This window comes from Dendrobates tinctorius, unplaced genomic scaffold, assembly GCF_039654945.1.
Source record: "Dendrobates tinctorius isolate UK_male_01 unplaced genomic scaffold, ASM3965494v1 ptg000113l, whole genome shotgun sequence".
NCBI classification, from domain to species: Eukaryota; Metazoa; Chordata; class Amphibia; order Anura; family Dendrobatidae; genus Dendrobates; species Dendrobates tinctorius.
In genome coordinates, this window is record NW_027361781.1 from 7953754 (window position 1) to 7975006 (window position 21253).

The following is a 21253-nucleotide window of genomic DNA, read 5'->3' on the forward strand; positions in this document are numbered from 1 at the left end:
CTGGCGTGTCTCTCTGCACGCGCAGGACTCTGCCTCGCCTGTCCCTGGCGTGTCTCTCTGCACACGCAGGACTCTGCCTCGCCTGTCCCTGGCATGCCTCTGTGCATGCGCAGGACTCTGCCTCGCCTGTCCCTGGCGTGCCTCTGTGCATGCGCAGGACTCTGCCTCGCATGTCCCTGGCGTGCCTCTGTGCATGTGCAGGACTCTGCCTGGCCTGTCCCTGGCGTGCCTCTCTGCACGCGCAGAACTCTGCCTCGCCTGACCCTGGCGTGCCTCTCTGCACGCGCAGGACTCTGCCTCGCCTGTCCCTGGTGTGCCCCTCTGCACGCGCAGGGCTCTGCCTCGCCTGTCCCTGGCGTGCCTCTCTGCATGTGCAGGACTCTGCCTCGCCTGTCCCTGGCGTGCCTCTCTGCACGCGCAGGACTCTGCCTCGCCTGTGTACCCTGTCTAGTCCCAAGGTCCTTCCTTGGCCCGGCTCTGGGCTTCGGCCTACACTCCGCTGCTAGACTGTCCCTGTCATGCTCTTTGCATGCGCAGGTCTCTGCCTAGTTCTTTGTATTGTCCCTGATGTTTCGTGCGCCCTTGCACTTTTCGCACTAGGCTTTGCCGTACTGTCTGTACGCGTCTCTGTCCTGTGTCTTTGCCTAGCCCTGCCTTGTGGCTCCGTGCCTCCGTGCACGTGCCTGGTCGCCTGTGCCTACCTGATGTGCCTCAGCCGTGCCGCCTCTAGCCGTGCTCGCCTGTGTGCCCCAGCCATGCCCCGTCCAGTGCTATAGTGGTCTGGCTGCGTGGCCCCGCAGCGGTGCCGCCTCTAGTCGTGCCCGCTTGAAACTGCCATCGTCAGTACCACCTGCCGGTGCCCCCCGCCGTGGTCTCTGTGCTCCCTTGCACTCACGCTGGTTCTCGCACTGTGCCTTTTCGTGCTACTCTTGCACAAAGCCTTTGTCTCCTTTTGCTCCTTTCTGTACCCTAGTTTGCCTGCCGGATTCCATAACCTGCCGACCGCTGCCAGAGGTCCGGACCTAGATGACTGCGGCCTGATGTCCGGAGCTGATGTCCGTAGCCAGATACCTGGACCCTGTCGGTCGATGCCAGCATTTGGATTCCGATGCCACCGTACCTTGTGCCTCTCCCTGGCATGCCCCTTGGCGTGCGCAGGCCACCGTCCTGTAAACCTGACCCGTTCCTGGCATGCCCCTTGGCATGCGCAGGCCACCGTCCTGTAAACCTGACCCATTCCTGGCATGCACCTCGGCATGCGCAGGTCTCTGTCCTGTGAACCTGATCCTGGCGTGTCCGTTGACACGCACCATGTCACTAACTCTCTTGTTTCCTTGCATGGAACCCTGGCTAACTACTGGATGTCTGGATCCTGCCAATCACCCTCTGAGCTACAGACCCTGATGCCCTGGTTGATCGTGGACTGTTGTCCGGAGTCCGATGTCCGTGTACCATCTGCACGTTCCATGCCTGGACCTCGGCGTGCCATTGCACGCACCCTGTTTCATGAACTCTGTGTTCACGTTTGCTGTTGCACCCTGAAGAGTTCCTCAAGTCTTGGACCTCAGCGTGCTCTTGCACGCACCCTGCTTTATGTTCTGTGTGTTCACGTTTTGCACCTGTTGTACCTGAAGTCTTCCTTAATGAAGTTCCTTTGAATTAATGACTCGTCTTGTCTTCCTGAGCCGGCCGTCTGGTCCAGCAGCCGTGGTGGCTCACCCCCTTGGTCTTACCCCTGACACTCCCTGTATAGGGGGTGGTTCTCACTAGGTCAGCTCGCCCTAGGTGGGTGGGTGCCATGGCCCAGAGGGTCCACTCTTTCTAAGAAGAACGACTCAGCGTAAGCTGACACTTCGTCACAGGAGAGAACGGTGTCCTTGAGAATATAGCATAGTGAGGAGGAGATGATGATCCACAGTGTCGAATGCTGCAGAGAGATCCAAGAGAATTAGCATGGAGTAATGACCATTTGATTTAGCTATTAGTAGATCATTAGAGACTTTAGTAAGGGCAGTTTCAGTAGAGTGTAAAGAGCAGAAACCGGATTGGAGAGGGTCGAGAAGAGAGTTATCAAAGAGATAGCGGATAAGACGGGAGTGGACCAGGCGTTCCAGGAGTTTAGAGATGAAGGGAAGATTAGAGACAGGTCTATAGTTAGCGGCACAGTTTTGGTTAGGGATGGTTTTTTAAGTAGTGGATGTATGATGGCATGCTTAAATAAGGAGGGAAAGATACCAGAAGAGAGAGAGAGGTTAAATATTTTAGTTAGGTGAGGGGTGACAGCAGGGGAAAGGGGCTGGAGTAGATGTGACGGAAAGGGTCACTGGTGCAAGTGGTTGGGCGAGAAGATGCAAGGAGCCTGCTTACTTCTTCTTCTGTGACTGGTTCAAAATCAGAGAGTGAGCTAGATGCAGTGGGGGAGGGAGGACAGTGCATGGTATGAGGTGATTGGGAGATAATTTCCTGTCGGATCTGGTCAATTTTTTCTTTGAAGTAATTCGCCAGATCGTCAGCTCGAAGCTCCGTGGTTGTGGCCAGACATCTGTCTGGGATGATTTAGTGAGTCCTGCATTGAGCAGGGTGTTGGACAAGATGACCCAGGAGGTCCCTTCCAACTCTAACATTCTATGATACTATGATTTACATGTATTATTACTATTTATTATTTACTACAGGGTATTTGCTCATTTTATTTTTATCTTATACACTTTTTTTTGCAAAACACTCTGAGATCCAGTCCCTTTCAAACTCTTTAATACAAACTGAGCCTTAGTAATGTCAAAGTGACCACAGCATATATGGATATATGGAAATGGTGGTAAGTTAACCAGCAACCTGTTTAATAACACACTGCACTAACAGACTTGTGGAAGCTTTTTAAACTTTAAAAAGGATTCCATATGTCCCTTTGTGGGGGCAGATTGCTGCCATGCTCATGTTTTTATATGGGTGATGTACACGGAAACAAACATGGGCCTGATGCATCAAAGCTGTGATGTCAGAGTTTAAGTGTAAAAGCTTTGAAATGTCACAAACGTTAGGCACAACTCGGAGCTGAGCCTAAACTTTGTAATTTATGGAATCTTTTTTCCAGTTTCTTGCATCCCCTGTGGGGCATGGTGACCCTGCTCATCAAATTGATGACGAGTGGTGATATTTGCTATGCAACAAATCTTACTCTTACTGCAGTAGAATGTGTGGTGTAGAGCACATGGAGGTGTACAGTGCTCATCCGACGCTCCAGATTAATGAAGAGGCATGTGACTCCAGCATGCCCCCTCATCAAGACTGGTGTGAACAATTCTGGTCCTCATGAATCGGGCCCCATGTAACATTGTAACATAGGTTTGAAGGCTGAAGGAAGACCTTGTGTCCATCTAGTTCAGCCTATTTTTAGTGCAGCTGTTCTGCATTGTTGATCAAAAAACCCACAGAGTAGAAGCCAATTTTCTCCATAGGGAAAAAAAATTCCTTCCCCTAAGCTGGGTCAACCATCTACCTATAATATTCTGTTATTCGTAACCTTCTATACTGTTACTCACAAGAAAAGCATCCACTCCTTTCTTAAATTCATTCAGTGAGTTGGCCATCACCACTTCCTCAGGAAGAGAATTCCAGAGCCTCACTGCTCTTACTGTGAAGAACCCTCTTCTATGCTGGTGCAGAAATGGTCTTTCCTCCAAACGAAGAGAATGCCCCCTTGTTCTTGTCACAGTCCTTGGTTCAAACAGTTCATTGGAGAGATCTCTGTATTGCCCTCTGATATACTTGTACATATATATTAGGTCTCCCCTAAGTCTTCTCTTTTCTAGAGTAAATAGACCTAATTTTGATAACCTTTCTGGGTATTGTAGTGAACCAACTCCATTTATCATTTTAGTAGCCCGCCTTTGAACCCTTTCAAGTTCAGTAATGTCTTTCTTGAGCACGGGCGTCCAAAATTGCACACAATACTCCAAGTGTGGTCTGATGAGTGATTTGTACAGAGGGAGAATTATGTTTTCATCTTGTGTCCCCAGACCTCTTCTAATGCATCCCATGACCCTATTTGCTTTGGTGGCAGCTGCCTGACACTGGGCACTCCAGTTTAGCTTCTTATTGACTAAGATGCCTAAGTCTTTTTCCATGTCTGATTTCCCCAGCAGTTTCCCATTTAGTAAGTAATTATAGCATCTGTTTCTCCATCCCATGTGCATAACCTTACACTTATCTCTGCTAAACCTCATTTGCCATTTTTCAGCCCAATTCTCCAATTTATTCCAATCTGTCTGTAGTTGCAAACTGTCCTCCTTTGTGTTAACTACCTTACATAGTTTTGTATCATCTGCAAATACTGATATTTTACTGTGTAAGGCTATGTGCCCACATAGCGTTTTTCAAGCTTTTTTTTCCTGAGCAGAAACGCGTGCCCTTGCCAGGGAAACCGCACGCGTTTTTGATGTGATTGTCAAGCGTTTTGACATGCGTTTTCCTATGCGTTTTTGCAATTACAGTGTATGTATGGGGAATCGCACGCGATTCCGCACAATTAATGAACATGCTGCGTTTTTTTCCGCTAAGTGTTTCCGCAGCAGAAAAAACGCACCATTAGCACAACATGTGCGTTTTCCATTCTATTACATTAGATGCTTTTCTTAAGCGTCTCCGCAGCAGAAACGCTTGTCTAAAAGCGCTGCGGAAACGCTTAAAAAATGCAACGTGGGCACACAGCTTAAGCCATCCACTAGATCATTAATAAATATATTAAATAGTAGGGGGCCCAATACAGAACCCGGTGGTACCCCACTAGTAACCCTGGCCCAATCTGAGTATGCCCCATTAATAACCACTCTTTGTTTTCTATCACTAAGCCAGCTACCTACCCATCTACACACATTTTCTCCTAGCCCAAGCTTTCTCATCTTACTTACCAATATTTTATGTGGGACAGTGTCAAATGCTTTTGAGAAGTCGAGATAAATGACATGTAATGACATGACTACCTATTCCTGCTACTACATGTGGGGACAAATGACACCGCAAGAAACGACCTGGAAATCATCTGCAGAGACTTTGAAGACTTAGGCAAGAAAGTGAAAGAACTGGGAGCGCAGGTGGTCTTCTCTTCCATCCTCCCAGTGGATGGCCATGGAACAAGGAGGTGGAATAAGATTCTGCAGGTGAACAACTGGCTACGTCGATGGTGCCGTCAGCAACGATTTGGATTTCTGGATCACGGAGTGAACTACTTATACGATGGACTACTTGCTAGAGATGGGGTGCACCTTACGAAGACTGGAAAGCATGTATTTGGAAGTCGCCTTGCTACACTTGTAAGGAGAGCTTTAAACTAGAACAACATGGGAAGGGAAGCAAAAGACCAGAAAAAGCCATACACCTGACAAATGCTATTGAGAACTCTGCTATTAGAAGTGGAAAGGAAGAACAAAGACGAAAGAATCTAATTAATAAAAATATTGGAGAAAGAGAAACCAATCACAAACTAAAATGTTTCTATACTAATGCACAAAGCATGGGCAACAAACAAGGAGAATTGGAACTACTAACACAGGAAAAGAAATATGATGTAATTGGAATCACTGAAACTTGGTGGGACAATACACATGATTGGAATACAAGACTAGAAGGATACAACTTATTTGCAAGAAACAGACTTGATAAACGAGGAGGGGGTGTCGCATTGTATGTTCGAAACGCGTATATCTGCACAGAGATTGAAGCTTCAGAGACTGGGAGTTCTGTGGAAACTGTTTGGGTAAGAATACAAGGACAGAACAATGGAAAGGACACCATTGTAGGCATTTACTACAGGCCGCCTGTGCAAGCCGAAGATATAGATGAACTCTTTATGCATCAGATGGCCAAGTTCTCCAAAAAATATGACATAGTTGTCATGGGAGATTTCAACTATCCAGACATTTGTTGGGAATCTCTCTCAGGCAAAACTAACAGGTCAAGGAAATTCTTATCCTCTCTTGCTGACAACTTTATCTTCCAAAAGGTAAGGGAGAAAACAAGGGGAACTGCTACCTTGGATCTAATCCTTATAAACAGGGAGGAAATGGTTGAGGAGGTAAAAGTGGCTGGGACCCTAGGAGGTAGCGACCATGCTATTTTAGAATTTTGGATAACTAGAGGTGGAAGACCTGTGAAGACTCAGACGTCAAGGTTAGATTTCAGAAAGGCAGATTTTAAGGGATTCAGAAAGAGAATTGGAGGGATCCAATGGCTGGATATCCTTAAAGACAAAAATGTCCAGGAAGGATGGGAAATCTTGAAAAATGAAATTCTCAAAGCACAGTTGTTAACAATTCCGAAAAGAGGGAAGAATAGGAAGCATTTAAGGAAACCAGGATGGATGAACACAGAACTTAAGCACATGCTAAAAAGGAAGAAAAAAATGTTTATAAAATGGAAAGAGGGAGGCATATCTAAAGAAGAATATAATGCTGTCTGCAGAACCTGCAGGGCACAAATCAGATTATCTAAAGCTGAAAATGAACTGAGGCTTGCAAGAGATGTCAAAAGCAATAATAAAGGATTTTGGGGATATGTCAAAAGTAAAAGAAAAGTCAAAGATGCTATAGGATTTTTACAGGATGAAAATGATGAAATGGTAAGACAGGATGTTGAGAAGGCTGAACTTTTAAATTCCTATTTTGCATCTGTTTTCTCTCAGAAAGGAAATGCAACATCAACTGTTATTCACTGTCCTATTAAGGGAATAGAAGAATCCAGGATATCTATAAACAGAAAGATAGTGAGGAAACACTTAGCTAACCTAAATGAATTCAAGTCTCCAGGTCCAGATGAATTACACCCCAGAGTACTGAAGGAGATAGCGGAAGAAATTTTTGAACCCCTCTCCATAATCTTTGAAAATTCTTGGAGAACAGGAGAAGTGCCAGAAGACTGGAGAAGAGCAAATGTTGTTCCTATCTTCAAAAAGGGGAAGAAGGTGGACCCAGGCAACTATAGGCCGGTGAGTCTGACTTCTATACCAGGAAAGATCTTTGAACAAATTATTAAACAACATGTATGTCGATACCTGGATAAGAATGAAGTGATTAAACAGAGTCAGCATGGGTTTCTAACTAATAAGTCATGTCAGACTAACTTAATTTCCTTCTATGACGGTATCACTGATTGGGTGGATCAAGGAAATGCTGTAGATATAGTATATCTTGACTTCAGCAAAGCATTTGACAAAGTCTCTCATACAATCCTTATTGAAAAAATGACTAAGTATGGAATGGACAAGGCAACTGTTAGGTGGATTCATAACTGGCTTAGTGATCGGACCCAAAGAGTGGTCGTAAATGGCTGCACATCCAGTTGGAAGAATGTCTCAAGTGGGGTACCACAGGGCTCTGTCCTGGGCCCTGTATTGTTCAACATCTTTATCAACGATTTAGATGAAGGAATTGAGGGTAAACTGATTAAATTTGCTGATGACACAAAGCTAGGAGGGATAGCTAATACTAGAGAAGAGAGAGAGAGGATTCAAAAAGATTTAAATAAACTGGAGAAGTGGGCAGCAACTAACAGAATGGTTTTTAACAGGGAGAAATGCAAAGTACTACATCTGGGCAATAAAAATGAAAAAAGCATATATAGAATGGGAGGAATAGGGCTAAGTGACAGCACATGTGAAAAAGACTTGGGTATACTAATAGATCACAGACTGAATATGAGTCAACAGTGTGATGCAGCAGCAAAAAAGGCAAATGCAATTCTAGGATGTATTAACAGAAGCATACAGTCTAGATCACGTGAAGTCATTATTTCCCTCTACTCCTCTTTGGTCAGACCTCATCTGGAATATTGTGTCCAGTTTTGGGCACCACATTTTAAAAAAGACATCAACAAACTGGAGCAAGTTCAGAAAAGAGCGACCAGAATGGTGACCGGTCTGCAAACCCTGTCTTATGAGGAAAGGTTGCAGGATTTGGGAATGTTTAGTTTGCAAAAGAGAAGACTGAGAGGAGACTTAATAGCTGTCTACAAATATCTAAAGGGCTGTCACTTTGTAGAAGGATCAACTTTATTCTCATTTGCACAAGGAAAGACTAGAAGCAATGGGATGAAACTGAATGGGAAGAGACACAGATTAGATATTAGAAAAAACTTTTTGACAGTTAGAGTGATCAATGAGTGGAACAGGCTGCCACGAGAAGTGGTGAGTTCTCCTTCAATGGAAGTCTTCAAACAGAGGCTGGACAGACATCTGACTGGGATGATTTAGCGAATCCTGCTTTGAGCAGGGGGTTGGACCAGATGGCCCAGGAGGTCCCTTCCAACTCTACGATTCTATGATTCTATGATTCTAATGATTCTCCTTGGTCCATTAGAGAGCTTACATCCTCATAGAAGCTGATCAGGTTAGTTTGACAGGAGCGATCCTTCATAAATCCATGTTGATATGGAGTTAAACATTTATTAACATTGAGATATTCCATAATGGTATCCCTTAGAAACCCTTCAAAAATTGACTCTGTTGACAGGTGACCTGGGATCAGGGACTACATCCCTGTCCCTAACACTAGGGACGTGCCCTAGCTCGCCCTGTTCCCCAGGTTACTTCTGAAGGTGAAGGTGAAGGGGCCATGCTCCTTGCCTTATCTCCTGAATCTGACCTCCATCAGTGCCCTTCCCCCACACAGGTAAGAGTGGAGTAGTTGTGCACCGTAGTACACCAGACAAACAAGGTAAGATGAACAGGGGAAATGGAAAATACCATGCATACAAATATTCACTCACATATAACAGAGGAATGAACTGGGGAGTAGAGGATGGGGTAAAACCAAAGTAGGAGAAGGAATGGGAATTGTCACATTTACTAAACCAAACAAAAGTTAAAAGGAAGGCAGCACTCCAGAGACTTTAAAGTGAAAAAAGTGGATTTATTAAGACCCACATGGCATGTTAACATTTCGACTTGCACTGAGCCTTTCTCAAGCATTGAGTTTAACACACAGATTATTATTATTATTTATTATTATTTATTTATATAGCACCATTGATTCCATGGTGCTGTACATGAGAAGGGGTTACATACAAATTACAGATATCACTTACAGTAAACAAACTAACAATGACAGACTGGTACAGAGGGGAGAGAGGACCCTGCTCTGTCAGGCTTACATGCTACAGGATGGTGGGGAAGGAGACAGTAGGTTGGTGGGTTGCAGCAGTTCCGGTGTTGGTTGAGGTGATATCACCGGTAGTGGTGAGAGAGAAGAAGGTAGCGGGGTCATTGCAGGATGAGTATATATAGACATTATTTAACAATAATTAATTACAATTACATTACAAAGTGCAATCAAATACATAATAATACATAACTTACATGATTTTGTCCAAAGTGCAGCAACAATCTATCATATGAATCCTTAGAAAATGCTTGGTGTATAAAATTACCAAACCAAGCAGCAGTCGCATGTAAACCCACCAAACTCCTATTCAAACAACCACCAACTACTATCCTCCCAGCCATGCAGCATAAGCTAGCTATGACAAAAAACAAAAAGATAGCCTCACCGTGTCCTATATTATAATTCAGTCCGTCTTGCAATGTAGTGGGTCTCCAGCCAATAGTCGTGACTTGCGGCTTATCATGGGAAGGAAATTTTGGCGAGTCCCAAAAATAGTTAAAATCCTCAATTTATTTCAAATACCGTACTTTAAAACTTTATACAGGTTGGGAAACATCTCAACGCGTTTCTGACAAAAGCCCTTATTCACTGAGATACAGATTCCTTATAATACGAGTGTTGATCAACGAACACATTGGTTAACAATCAATCGTATTTGAGAATAATTTGCATAATCACCAAGCTAAATCGCAAGAGAAAAAAAAACCCTCCATAATCAAACCACTGGAATTTACTGTAAATAGAAAGTATCGTTCTGCTATCCTTTTCTTTAATTTACGTATTGTGCAGCCAATGTATTTCATTTTACATTCTTTGCAAAATATGCAATATACAACATGGTTTGTATTACAATTATTGAATCTTTTGATATCATTGGCTGCATCAATCTTTTGAGTTTGCAGTGTATATTGCATTTGGGACATGCACATTTAAAGAATCCTTTGCAGTTTAGCCAAGTTTTTTTTTTATCACTTTTTGTTGGCATGCATAGACTTGGGGAAAGAGTAGCACCTATTGATCTCCCTTTTCTCGACACACGTACTAATCCATTTTCCAGGATTTAATATAAGTCCCAATTTTGGAATAATATAGGGACATATCTATGTACAATATTTTTTATTTCCTGAAATTGGCAACTATATGGAGTACTGAAAATGGTTTTATTTTTCATTTTTTTTCTCTTGGGATCTAGCTTGGCGATTATGCAAATTATCCTCAAATGTGATTGATTGTTAACGTATGTGTTCATTGATCAATGGCTGGTTGCCATTTGTTTTTATACCATATATCATAAGGAATCTGTATCTCAGTGAATAAGGGCTTTTGCCAGATATGCGTTGAGATGTATCCTCAGCCTGTATGATCTTTTAAATTATTTGAAATAAATTGAGGATTTTATCTATCTCGCCCAAATTTCTTTAGCTATGATAATGTGAGTCAGTCAAGACTCAGATTAGATAAGGGAGAGGAGTGGCTAACAGTGCTCAGCTGAGAGCCCTAGCTCCCAGAGCTCCCAACATGGCCGATTAACTCCTGTACTGTCAAAATAAATTTACACCATTTAAAAAGAAGGTGAACTGCTTTTTCTGAGTGCAGGAGTAGGAGCAATCAGACACTTTGGTCTTCTGACTCTCTCTGTCGCTGCAACCCCATGACACCATGGCTTTTAGATAAGTGGTGGTCCAAAAATTATCCCTTTTTGAGGAAAAGCAATTGGTTTGGTGTTTCCCAACTGAATAAGTAATGTGTTGGCTTATTTTTGCAGTCCCAGAAATTGTTTATTCCTTATCCTAGTATGTGTTCAGAAACTGAATAAACAGTGGGAAAGCACCATATAGCATAAAACTCATGTAAATTGTCCTGGGAAAATTTAATCACTTTACATTACTTATTTATTTACTTTTTGCTGCAGCAGTAGCAGTGTCACAAAAATTAGTGAAAGAAAACTTGGTTTTGTTGAGTTAAAAAAGAGGAAGGAGAAGCCATGGCTTCTGACAGCTGTGACAACAAACTGCAGCATTTTTAAGCTGACAATAACATTCTTATTGTACAACTTGCAGTAGTTATTGCCTATTGCAGAAAGACAGTACGGCACGTGAAGAAGCACAGACTCTAACAATCCATTCAGTAATGTTACCTTTTTGAGGTGAGCACCAGGCTTGTTAGTTATAAAACGATTAAGCAAAGAGTTTTTTTAGAAGCCTTCCAAAAATTATCCCGTTATTTGGGAGCCAAAACAGGTTTTGGAAAGTGAGGAAGAAATAGCTTTTTAAAAAAGCTGTCCAAGAATGTTACTTTTCTTGGAAGCAGTTACAGATTTCTTATATTTACTCTGTGCAGGATAGGATGTACAGCAGCGGTACAGTATAGCTATATCAAGCAATGAACAGGCAGCAGCTGTGTGGCTATCTTTTGGCAATGGCGGTATTGAACGATGGATAGGAAATGTTCGTCTGTGCTAACAATACGCAGGATAGTCCAAGAGAAAGTGAGCATGCTCAAAAGCACAACCAATGTAATCAATGGTTCACTTTTTGCCCTCTACTATGATGGTTAGTTATCATAGCCTCTATTGTCGTCATCATCAATTTCACATTGACTTCAGCCTCATCCCATGTCTGGGATAAATCAAAGTCCGCCTGCATATCTACCTATTGCTGCTCCCCATTTTCGTCCACATGCTGCTGTATGGGGCATTATGCCTTCTTGATGCTGCTCATACAGACGCTCCAACATATGCAGCATAGCATTCCATTGTATTTCAACATTGCAAATCAGGTGGGGCTCAAGGAAACTGTTCTGTGTTTGCAAAGCCTGGACGCTGTGTTTCATCACATAAGAATGGTTGACATGCTCACTTACAGTTCTGGCCGAGGTCACCATAATCTTCAAGTGGGTATATTTCTTCAAAAAGTTGTAAATTTATCATGTGCTGTCTGCAGAGTGCATGAGTTATTTTTCCAAATTTAGTGCAAAAACAATGTTTCGGGCATTGTCGTTTTCTACAATACCCAGCTGTAATTGATAGGGTGCGATCTAGCAGATATTTGCTGCTTTATACAAAGGGGCAACTAATCCACTGTATGATTTTTGTGGCTTTTGGTGCCATTGTAAATAAGCTGTAAAACAGCTTGGCAGCACTTAAAATTACAAAACTACTATGGGTGGGAAGTGGATGCAACATTATGACCTGTTACTAATAAAGATGGATGATGTCCATTGAGGAGGATGCAGAGGAATTGTAAAAAGAGGTGGATAAGCACCGCCTGATGTTGGAACTAGACTTAGCACTGCACTTTCAAGCTCAATGCTGAGTCCAGGCAGCGTCCCATGTTCTCCTGCATGTGAAAGCATAGGGAGGGTATCTCTTTCTGCAATAACTTTGTGGCTGGGTATCTTCTAGTGAGGCTAAGTGTAGTCCATCAGTTCACGAAAGGCAGTAAAATCCACTAAACGGCATGGAAACTATAGATCATCAGCAACTTAATCAAGTGTGGAATTGAATTGACACAGAAGTGGCTAACTTGAAGCACATTATTTTTCAATTGCCACACAATTGGACATGCATTTCTCAGGGTACAATGGAGAAAGGAAGATGGGTAGTCGAAGTATAATAAATAGTGGATGATGCTGATGACACTGACCAGGTAATTCTTGAGGATATAGCCTGACTACCAGAAAGACAGGCGCGAGGAGAAAAGTAGGAAGACATGAGCCTGAGCTTGAGGGTTACTCATTACTGTCCAGATTGATTTTTTCTCATGTAAGCAGATGTTGCCACTTCTTGAACTGACGGAGAGCTGCAATTCCTCATCTACTTGAACTCGGCTTATTTTCTTCATGCAACCTAGACATTGCAAAAGATTTGTCGGCCAGTAATGTGGAACCACCATGACCATGACCATAGCTTTCAGGCGCTGTTGACCCTCCTCTTTCAAGAGCAGTAATAGCATCACCTGCTCACTAGCTGACTGGAGAAGAATCAGATCTGCCCGTGAAGACCTTTCGGCTGGACATTGGTCTTTATTGTCCATGCCATCATGCTCCTTGTCTAATAACTACTAATGACATTACCTCCTTGTCACCTCAAGCTGGCTCCTAGGACTTGTTTACCACACAATCATCTTTGTTATCACTAGATAGGTTGACAGTAGTCCCAGTTTTAGAAATGTACTAATGTCCCCAAAAATTCTTTCTTAATTTCAACATCTAGATTTGCCATAACGCAAAGTACCACTACCTGTCATTTTAAATGTCCCTACTACTGATGAGCGAGTGTGCTCGTTACTCAAGTTTTCCGAGCATGCTCACGTGATCTCTGAGTATCTTGGGCATGCTCGTAGATTATGTTTGTGTCTCTGCAGCTTCATGATTTGCGGCTGCTAAACAGCCTGAACACATGCAGGGATTGCCTGTTTGTTAGACAATCCCCACATGTATTCAGGCTATCTAGCAGCCGCAAATCATGCAGCTGCGGAGACACAAACATAATCTATGAGCATGCCCAAGATCCTTGTAGATCAACCGAACATGCTTGCAAAACTCGAATAACGAGCACACTTGCTCATCACTAGTCCCTACCACTACATTTGGCAGTGTCACTATTACCACCACCAACAAAGCTAAGCATTTGAGTCATGTCTTCTTCCTCACCCCATCTCATCTGACTCACTGGCTGCTTTCATCCAACACATCAACTGGAAGAAGTTGTGGAATATCTTCCTCAGTACCTGGAGTGCTGTGGATTAGGGGTCAGAGAAGACAGAGATGTCATTCATGGAATTGAAAGTTTGCCATTGAAAAGACTAAGTGTTACGGTAACAGAGGAAGAGGAATGTGCAGATCACTGACTCAAGCTGACAATGTCACTGTCAGAGATAACATCATCATGTTGCGGCTAGGATGAGTGATGTGCCATACAGTCTATAACATACTTCATTTCCTCTTAATTGCTGGTACTGCTGCTTGTGGCCCCCACATTCTTATTGCCTAAAGCTGTGGTATGTTTTTTGATTTTATAGTATAATAATAATAATCTTTATATAGCACTAACATGTTCCGCAGCGCTTTACAGTTTGCACACATTGTCATCACTGTCCCCGATGGGGCTCACAATCTAAATTCCCTATCAGTATGTCTTTGGAATGTGGGAGGAAACCCACGCAAACACGGGGAGAACATACAAACTCCTTGCAGATGTTGTCCTTGGTGGGATTTGAACCAAAGGCTGCAGCGCTAACCACTGAGCCACCGTGCTGCCCATAGTATGTTTACCATTGCTAATTTTTCAATTAACAAACATTTTTTACTACACAAGAATTATAGGAGTTTCCTTTTTTCCCCAGGTCCAGAGCAGTTCCACAGTGCAGATTGCCATTCACAACAAACTCTTCATAAAGTAGGATGACTAAACAGAACATATTCACAAGATAACATGGCATCATGACATAACACTGAAAATACCTACACTACTGAGTGGGATCAGCTTAAAAAGGGTAGTTTGTAGTCAATCTGAATTTTATCCTCGATCTCTTTCTATTTAGTGCCATAATTTAAGCTATTTTCTAAGATACTTGTTTCCCAGTGCATGCTAGGATTACGCAAAGTGTCATCATAGCAGAGGACAGAGGTTGCGGTCACTACTGCAGCCCCTGCCCTCTCCCGGTAACAAAGCATCATCATTTCAGGGGCTGTGCTTGTCCCTGTTGTCTCCCTGCCTGCGATCTGTGCACTGTGCAATCTGCACAGTGACAGCGTTCACTTTGATGTCAGCTCAGATCAGTATTAATCAGCCAGCCACAGAGCGGTGCCAGAATACCAGTGATGTCACTTGCAGAGGCAGCACTAGTGTCCTTTACACCGGATATTCTGAGTCCACTATGTTGCTGGCTGATTTTTACTGATCTCAGCCGACCACAGAGTGGACGCTGTCACTGTGCAGATTGCACAGATCGCAGGGAGGGACACGGCAGAGACAAGCACAGCCCCTAAAATGAGTGTCATTGATGACGCTTCATTTTAGGGAGGGAAGGGGTCTCTGACAGTGACATTCCCATAGATGCAGAGGAAAAAATTTTTGGCTCCATCAAGATGGCGCCGGCATCGCCTGCGTAGTAGTGTTTATCTGAACGATATTACATTTAGTTTTTAAAATAGGAGGCAGGTCAGTGAGGGATCAGAGACCTGTCATAAGCCATCAGTATGAATATCTAGAGCACCACATAAAAACCCCTCCACAGGCTGCCCCTAAGCACGAGAATCTCATTAACTGAAAACTGCAATTAAACATTAAACAACAACCACAAGACGGATTTCATCAACCAGTGCATCATTTTAATCAGTAATAACTTTAACGACGCCAACCTGACATTGCCTGTAGTTTACTCAGCACAATCCTGCTGAGACATTCCCTTTAATTCCACAACGCTATGCAGACATTATCATCACTGTCCCCATGGGGCTCACAATCTAGATTCCCTATCAGTATGTCTTTGGAGTGTGGGAGGAAACCGGAGTACCCGGAGGAAACCCACGCAAACATGGGGAGAACATACAAACTCCTTGCAGATGTTCTCCTTGGTGGGATTTGTATCGAGGACCCCAGTTCTGCATGACTGCAGTGCTAACTGAAAAGGTTATTAACAAACTATAGTACATATAAAAAATCTAAATAACAAACCTGAGGCAAAATATTCCCCACCTCCTTCTCTATATTTTTTCTTGCAGTCTCTCAAAATATTTCACAAAGGAGACGCGATTTAGTTAAAGCTTCTGCATGCTTCACTCAGGCGATAACACTTGTCGCCTGCCATTCCCCTAATTACAGATGTATTGTATCCGTGAATTGGAACATCTATTCAGTATCTCTGCGTACAACTTACACATTTTACTGTGCTTGCTTTGAAATAGATGTTTGACCCCAATCCCACCCGCAGCTGATATCACGAGACACTTGCATATATACTTGGCAGATTGAGATGAGTTGTTTAACCTAAAAAATACAAGTTACATGGATTAACACTTCATTGCACATTTACCATGCACAAAAATTGCCTAGTGCTATATTCCAGGCTGAGACATCAGGAGACGATCCGAGGGTGGTGACCCAATTTATAAAGAATGCAATGGATCTCTTCACTACCTGCTGAGAGAAATGGTGCCTCGTGCATTTTGGAGCCAAATATAAAGGAAAACTCCAGCACAGAGTGCAATTATCAATATGAAATGCTCAAAATCTTATTTGTAATTGGTTCTCCCACATTCCAACCTTTTTAAAGGTACACATTCAAAGTCATGAAATGATCTGCAACCCTGCATTTCAGAGCAGGAGACTTCTTACAGCATCAATAAGATCAATCTGCCCAACCCACACATACGGGTAAATAGGTCTTTGAAAGCTAATTCAAGTAACACTTTTAAATCTTGTATCTGTTGTTGCATTTCCAAAAAGTTAGTGTTTTAATTCAGATGAAAATGAAACATTAAATGCTCTGGGCATGGCAGCGCACTTTCCGAACATCTGTGTGTTAAAATTGTTTCCTAACCAGCACCAGTCTTTTTAGCTTGATTGATATCTCAGTTTGACTTCCTTGTCTAGTGCCTGATGGGATACAGACAGTGAGGTATAAATCAAACTAAAGTGGATGGTGCTGGGTTAGGAAACAACATTGGTAGGCAGAGGGTCAGGAAGTGCTTAGTCACAACTGGAGCACTTAATCCCTCATTTTCATATACATTTTAAAACTTATTTCTCAGGAATGCAGCAACAGATAAAAGATATACAGGTGTTGATTGACTTACATTTCAAAGCCTACATGTTCATAAAAGTGGCTTTGGCGGGGGTTGATCTTACTGACAGTTTTCCTTTAAGCCCAGATTGTAATTGGAACTTTAAATTTAGATTCATAGTGTTTTTTTTGTCATTGTTCATTTAAAGGAGCTTGTGAACAGATACCAAGAAATCCCAGCAATTCTTAGACTGGGGCTCTGTCTTGGTCAATCATATGCATTGGCTCTCAATTCATTGCACAATACAAATAATCAATAGCACATAAAGTACTTAGCTATCTCCGACTTTCACTACTAGGGTATGTGCACACGTTACGGATTTTGATAGTTTCCGTGCAATTTTGGACATACAGAATTGCATCAAATCCGCAGTGCAGCATGCACACAATGTTTATCAATGGGAAATCCAAAAATGCTGTGCACATGCTGCAGAAAACAACTTGTTGATTCGCAGCATTTTATTTTCTGCAGCATGTCAATTCTTTGTGCGGATCTGCAGCGTTTCTGCACCCATTGACTTGCATTGAGTCAGGCACTTCCGCAGCAAAACCGCAGGTCTAAAATAGTTCTGCGGTTTTGCTGCAGGTGAAACGCTGCAGATCGGGAGGAGGGAAGTGTGTGGGCAGAGTGTGGGTGATGACTGTGTGTGTATGGTGTGTGGGGGCGGTGACTGTGTGCGTGTATGGTATGTGCAGACTATGTGTGTGTGTGTGGGGGTCTGTGGGGATGTGCGGGGGTCTGCGGGGCTGTGCGGAGGTCTGCGAGGTTGTGCAGGGCTGTGCGGGGGCTGTATGTGTGTGTGTGTGTGTCAGTGTGTATACAGACGCCATCCGATGGGACTACAAGTTTCATCCGGCTATGCCTGCTACAGTGACAGTGATTGACGCATTAGCCAATGATGGGACAGTAGAAGTCCCATCATTGGGACCCTAATCCCCGAAGCTCTCACTCACCTGCAAAAAATTTAAAATAATAAACAGCTGATGCATCCGTTCCCCAGGGGCTCCGGTGATACAATGACGGAGATAATCCTCCGCATTGTATCACTCCGCCACCGACAGGTCACCTGAGTTCACCTGTCACTTTGCGGCACTACAGCATGAGAATTTTCTCACGATGTAGTGCCATAAAGCTCAAGGCTTATCTCCGATGGCACACTGCCCGAGGGTTCTCTCGGGTCAGTGTGTCATTGGAGGCCTATAGAGCGGTCACATCTGCTGATGTGACAGCTCTATAGGGGAGATCATCGTGGCACAATTGTTATTAATGGGATTACGTCAGACAGGGAGTATATTGTTGGTTTGTTTTTTTAATTTTTTTGTAGGTGATTGATGACTTCGAATGGATTTAGGCGTGTAATAAAAATTATGAAAAACTGTGTCGTGTTTTATTTCATTAAAATACTTTATTCTTATATGTCTTTTTTTAACCCTTTCTTACTATAAGAATAATGTATAGGCGTCTTATTGATGCCTCTCCATTATTAACCGGGCTTAATGTCACCTTCCAATAGCAAGGTGACATTAACCCCTTATTACCCCATATGCTACCGCTACACAGCAGTGGAAAGAGAGGGGCTAAGTGCCAGAATTGGCGCATCGTACAGATGCGCCATTTCTGGGGTGTTTGTGGGCTGGTATTTGTAGCCAGGGGGGCCAAAAGCCATGGCCCCTTCCTAGGCTATGAATATCAGCCTGCAGCTGTCTGACCCCAAAGACCGTGAGAAATTCTCACTGTACAGCAGGGCCATATATGAGGTCACCGGAGCAGCGTGAGTTCAGTGCACTCCGGTGACCTCATTCAGAGGCAAACACTGCCGGGAGCAGACGTGTTCCTGGCAGTGTGAGCATGCAGCAGCCATGACAGCTGCCACGTCTGCAGATGTCATAGCTGTCTTAGGAGATTATCGCAGGAACATGGACAGGTAAATTTTTTTTTGTCAATTGAGAATCAAATAAAATGGTGTCTATTATTTCAAATAAAATATTTTTTTCTGGGTGTTGCGTTTTTTTAACTCTTTGTAGGGTAGTAATGGGGGTGTCTTATAGATGAACCCCACCGCCATTACCCCCTGCCACCGCACCAGGTCAGTGTGGAAGAGTGGGACTAAGGGCCTGATTTGGCGCACAAATATGATGCACCAAATTTGGGGTGGCTGAGGCTGATATTATAACCTGGGGGAGCCTATAACCATGGCCCCTCTCTAGGCTATATTAGGTCGCAGCTGTCCACTTAGCCTTTGCTGGCTACAATTTATAGGGGGACCCCATGTCATTCTTTTGGGGGGTCTCCCTGTATAGTAGCCAGAAGAGGCAAAGCGGCTAGCCTTTGCTGGCTTCAATTTGTAGGGGGACCTCATGTCATTTTTTTTTGGGGTGGTCCCCCCTGTATAATGGCCAGCAAAAGCTAAGCTAACTGCTGCGGCCTGGTATTAATATCCAGGGAAGGGGCCATGGTTATCGGCTGCTTCCCTGACTATAATAAAAAAAATGTATTAGTAAAACTGTTTGTGGTCATTTTTTCTAAAAAAAAATGGAGTATATGCTTAATTACAGTTTGGGTACTGTCAATGGAAAATGGGATCATAAAAAGTGTGCCCCTGATGCAAAATCTGAATATTTTCTTGGCTGAGACGCTGCTGGGGCTGCACTTGTGGAATCCTGAATGCAATATGAAAAAAAAATGGAGACGAGAGGTTGGACTAGGAAATGACCTCACTGGAGCCTTTTTTTTTTTTTTTGAACCAACTTTATTTATGCTCATAGTCGCTTAAAAAACGCTTACAAAATGCTTAGAAAAACCGCATGAAAAACGCATCAAAAACGTGTCAAAATCTGCATGCAATTTCCTGGCAAGGGGGTGTGGACTAGCTGAGGAAAAATCTGCTTCAATTCTGCAATGTGGACACATAGCCTAACACTTATTTTAATATTTTTATAGCAGGTGCTTGTTAATATTCTTCACGTTAAACGGATAAAAAAGGGGTACGATCTACCAAAACTACACCCAAAAACATCAATTTGCTAATGTTTCGGGACAATGTAGGGGCATTTTCAAGTAATTTTGACAGCAGAGCTTAAATGTCCAAAATTGGGCATTGTAAGATTTGGTAAGTGAGTGGGATCATCCCTTTTAAGGCTCAATATTCTCAGTATATCCAATATGTAATATTTACTTTCCATTTTTATTTGTGGCTTAATTGACTCTAAATTAGCCTAAAACAGTTATACTCACTTACAGCCAATCCACTGAAGCCAATGTCCCCGGTAAAAGAATTAAAATAACGACATTCCTCACCTGTCCAACAAGAAGATAATCCAATTGTCCCTTGACTCGTCTAGCTCTGCTGCATCTAGATGGCAGGCTGCATTGTTGCATTATGTGACTATACAGCCTGCCATCCAGTAGAGACACTGAGCTACACATACTTACTAAGGTCAGTGCCTAGTGGTGATGTGCTAAAGTTGAGCAGATTTCATATCCGATGAACTGATTTCACCTCACTGATGTCATCACATGAGTGTTGAAGTTGTCCCACTAGGGTGAGACGCTTCTTAATTGTCTGCTTTCAAATTATGTGTTCCGGCCGGGAAATCAGACACAAATGCAAGCAATTGTCTCAAAATGATTTCTGTTTATTAGCTGCAAAATGCAGAGTATTTATGCAGAAAACAAGGTACACCATATCTAGCTAATAGGTTTGATTTGGCCAACACTGTTTGATTTCTGTGAGAAGCGGCAGCTGTGGAGCTTGATACTCCCTGGTACATTGCAGTTTCCATTCATTAATCACGTCATCCTTGCTGATGGTCAGCTTATTGACAAGAATTAAATTAAAGAACAAGTTGGCACTTAATACAAGTTCAGAAAAAGCAATCATATACATTTGATTTTGATATATATTCATATGCCATTTATTCTCCCCTTTACAGTCCCCCCTTGAAGATATGCAATAATCAAAAACCCTGATCTTGTTAAGCCTATCGATCTGTCCTCCCGGCCTACCTATCTCAAAATGCCGGTCCCTAACTAACTAATCTTCACCATATACACGAGACGGCCAATCTCTAGTAGATGGACCCCCTCCTAACGGACTTTGCACAGGAGGAAGTCAGATCCTGGTCTCTCCCTCATTGGTTTGCCTCAGGCAGACATATATTCCGGGGGCTGTGGACAAGGCTTTTCTCGCATTATTTCACATAGGGAATCTTCGAGGCAGCATTTCTCGAATAGGGGATCTTCGAAGTCGGCATGCATAGTCATCACTGTGGTTTCCATGGTTTTCATCATCATCTTCTTAAGGCATGGAG

General features: G+C 43.1%; 1 long non-coding RNA gene across 2 annotated transcripts in view; it reads right to left on the bottom strand.

The window, feature by feature from the left end:
- Positions 1 to 20557: 20557 nt before the first annotated feature.
- LOC141101006 (uncharacterized) overlaps positions 20558 to 21253 on the bottom strand; it is a 33055-nt gene continuing 32359 nt past the window's right edge. For both annotated transcript variants that reach the window (XR_012234842.1, XR_012234841.1), the window contains exon 4: positions 20558 to 21253. This is a non-coding gene — a long non-coding RNA (uncharacterized lncRNA).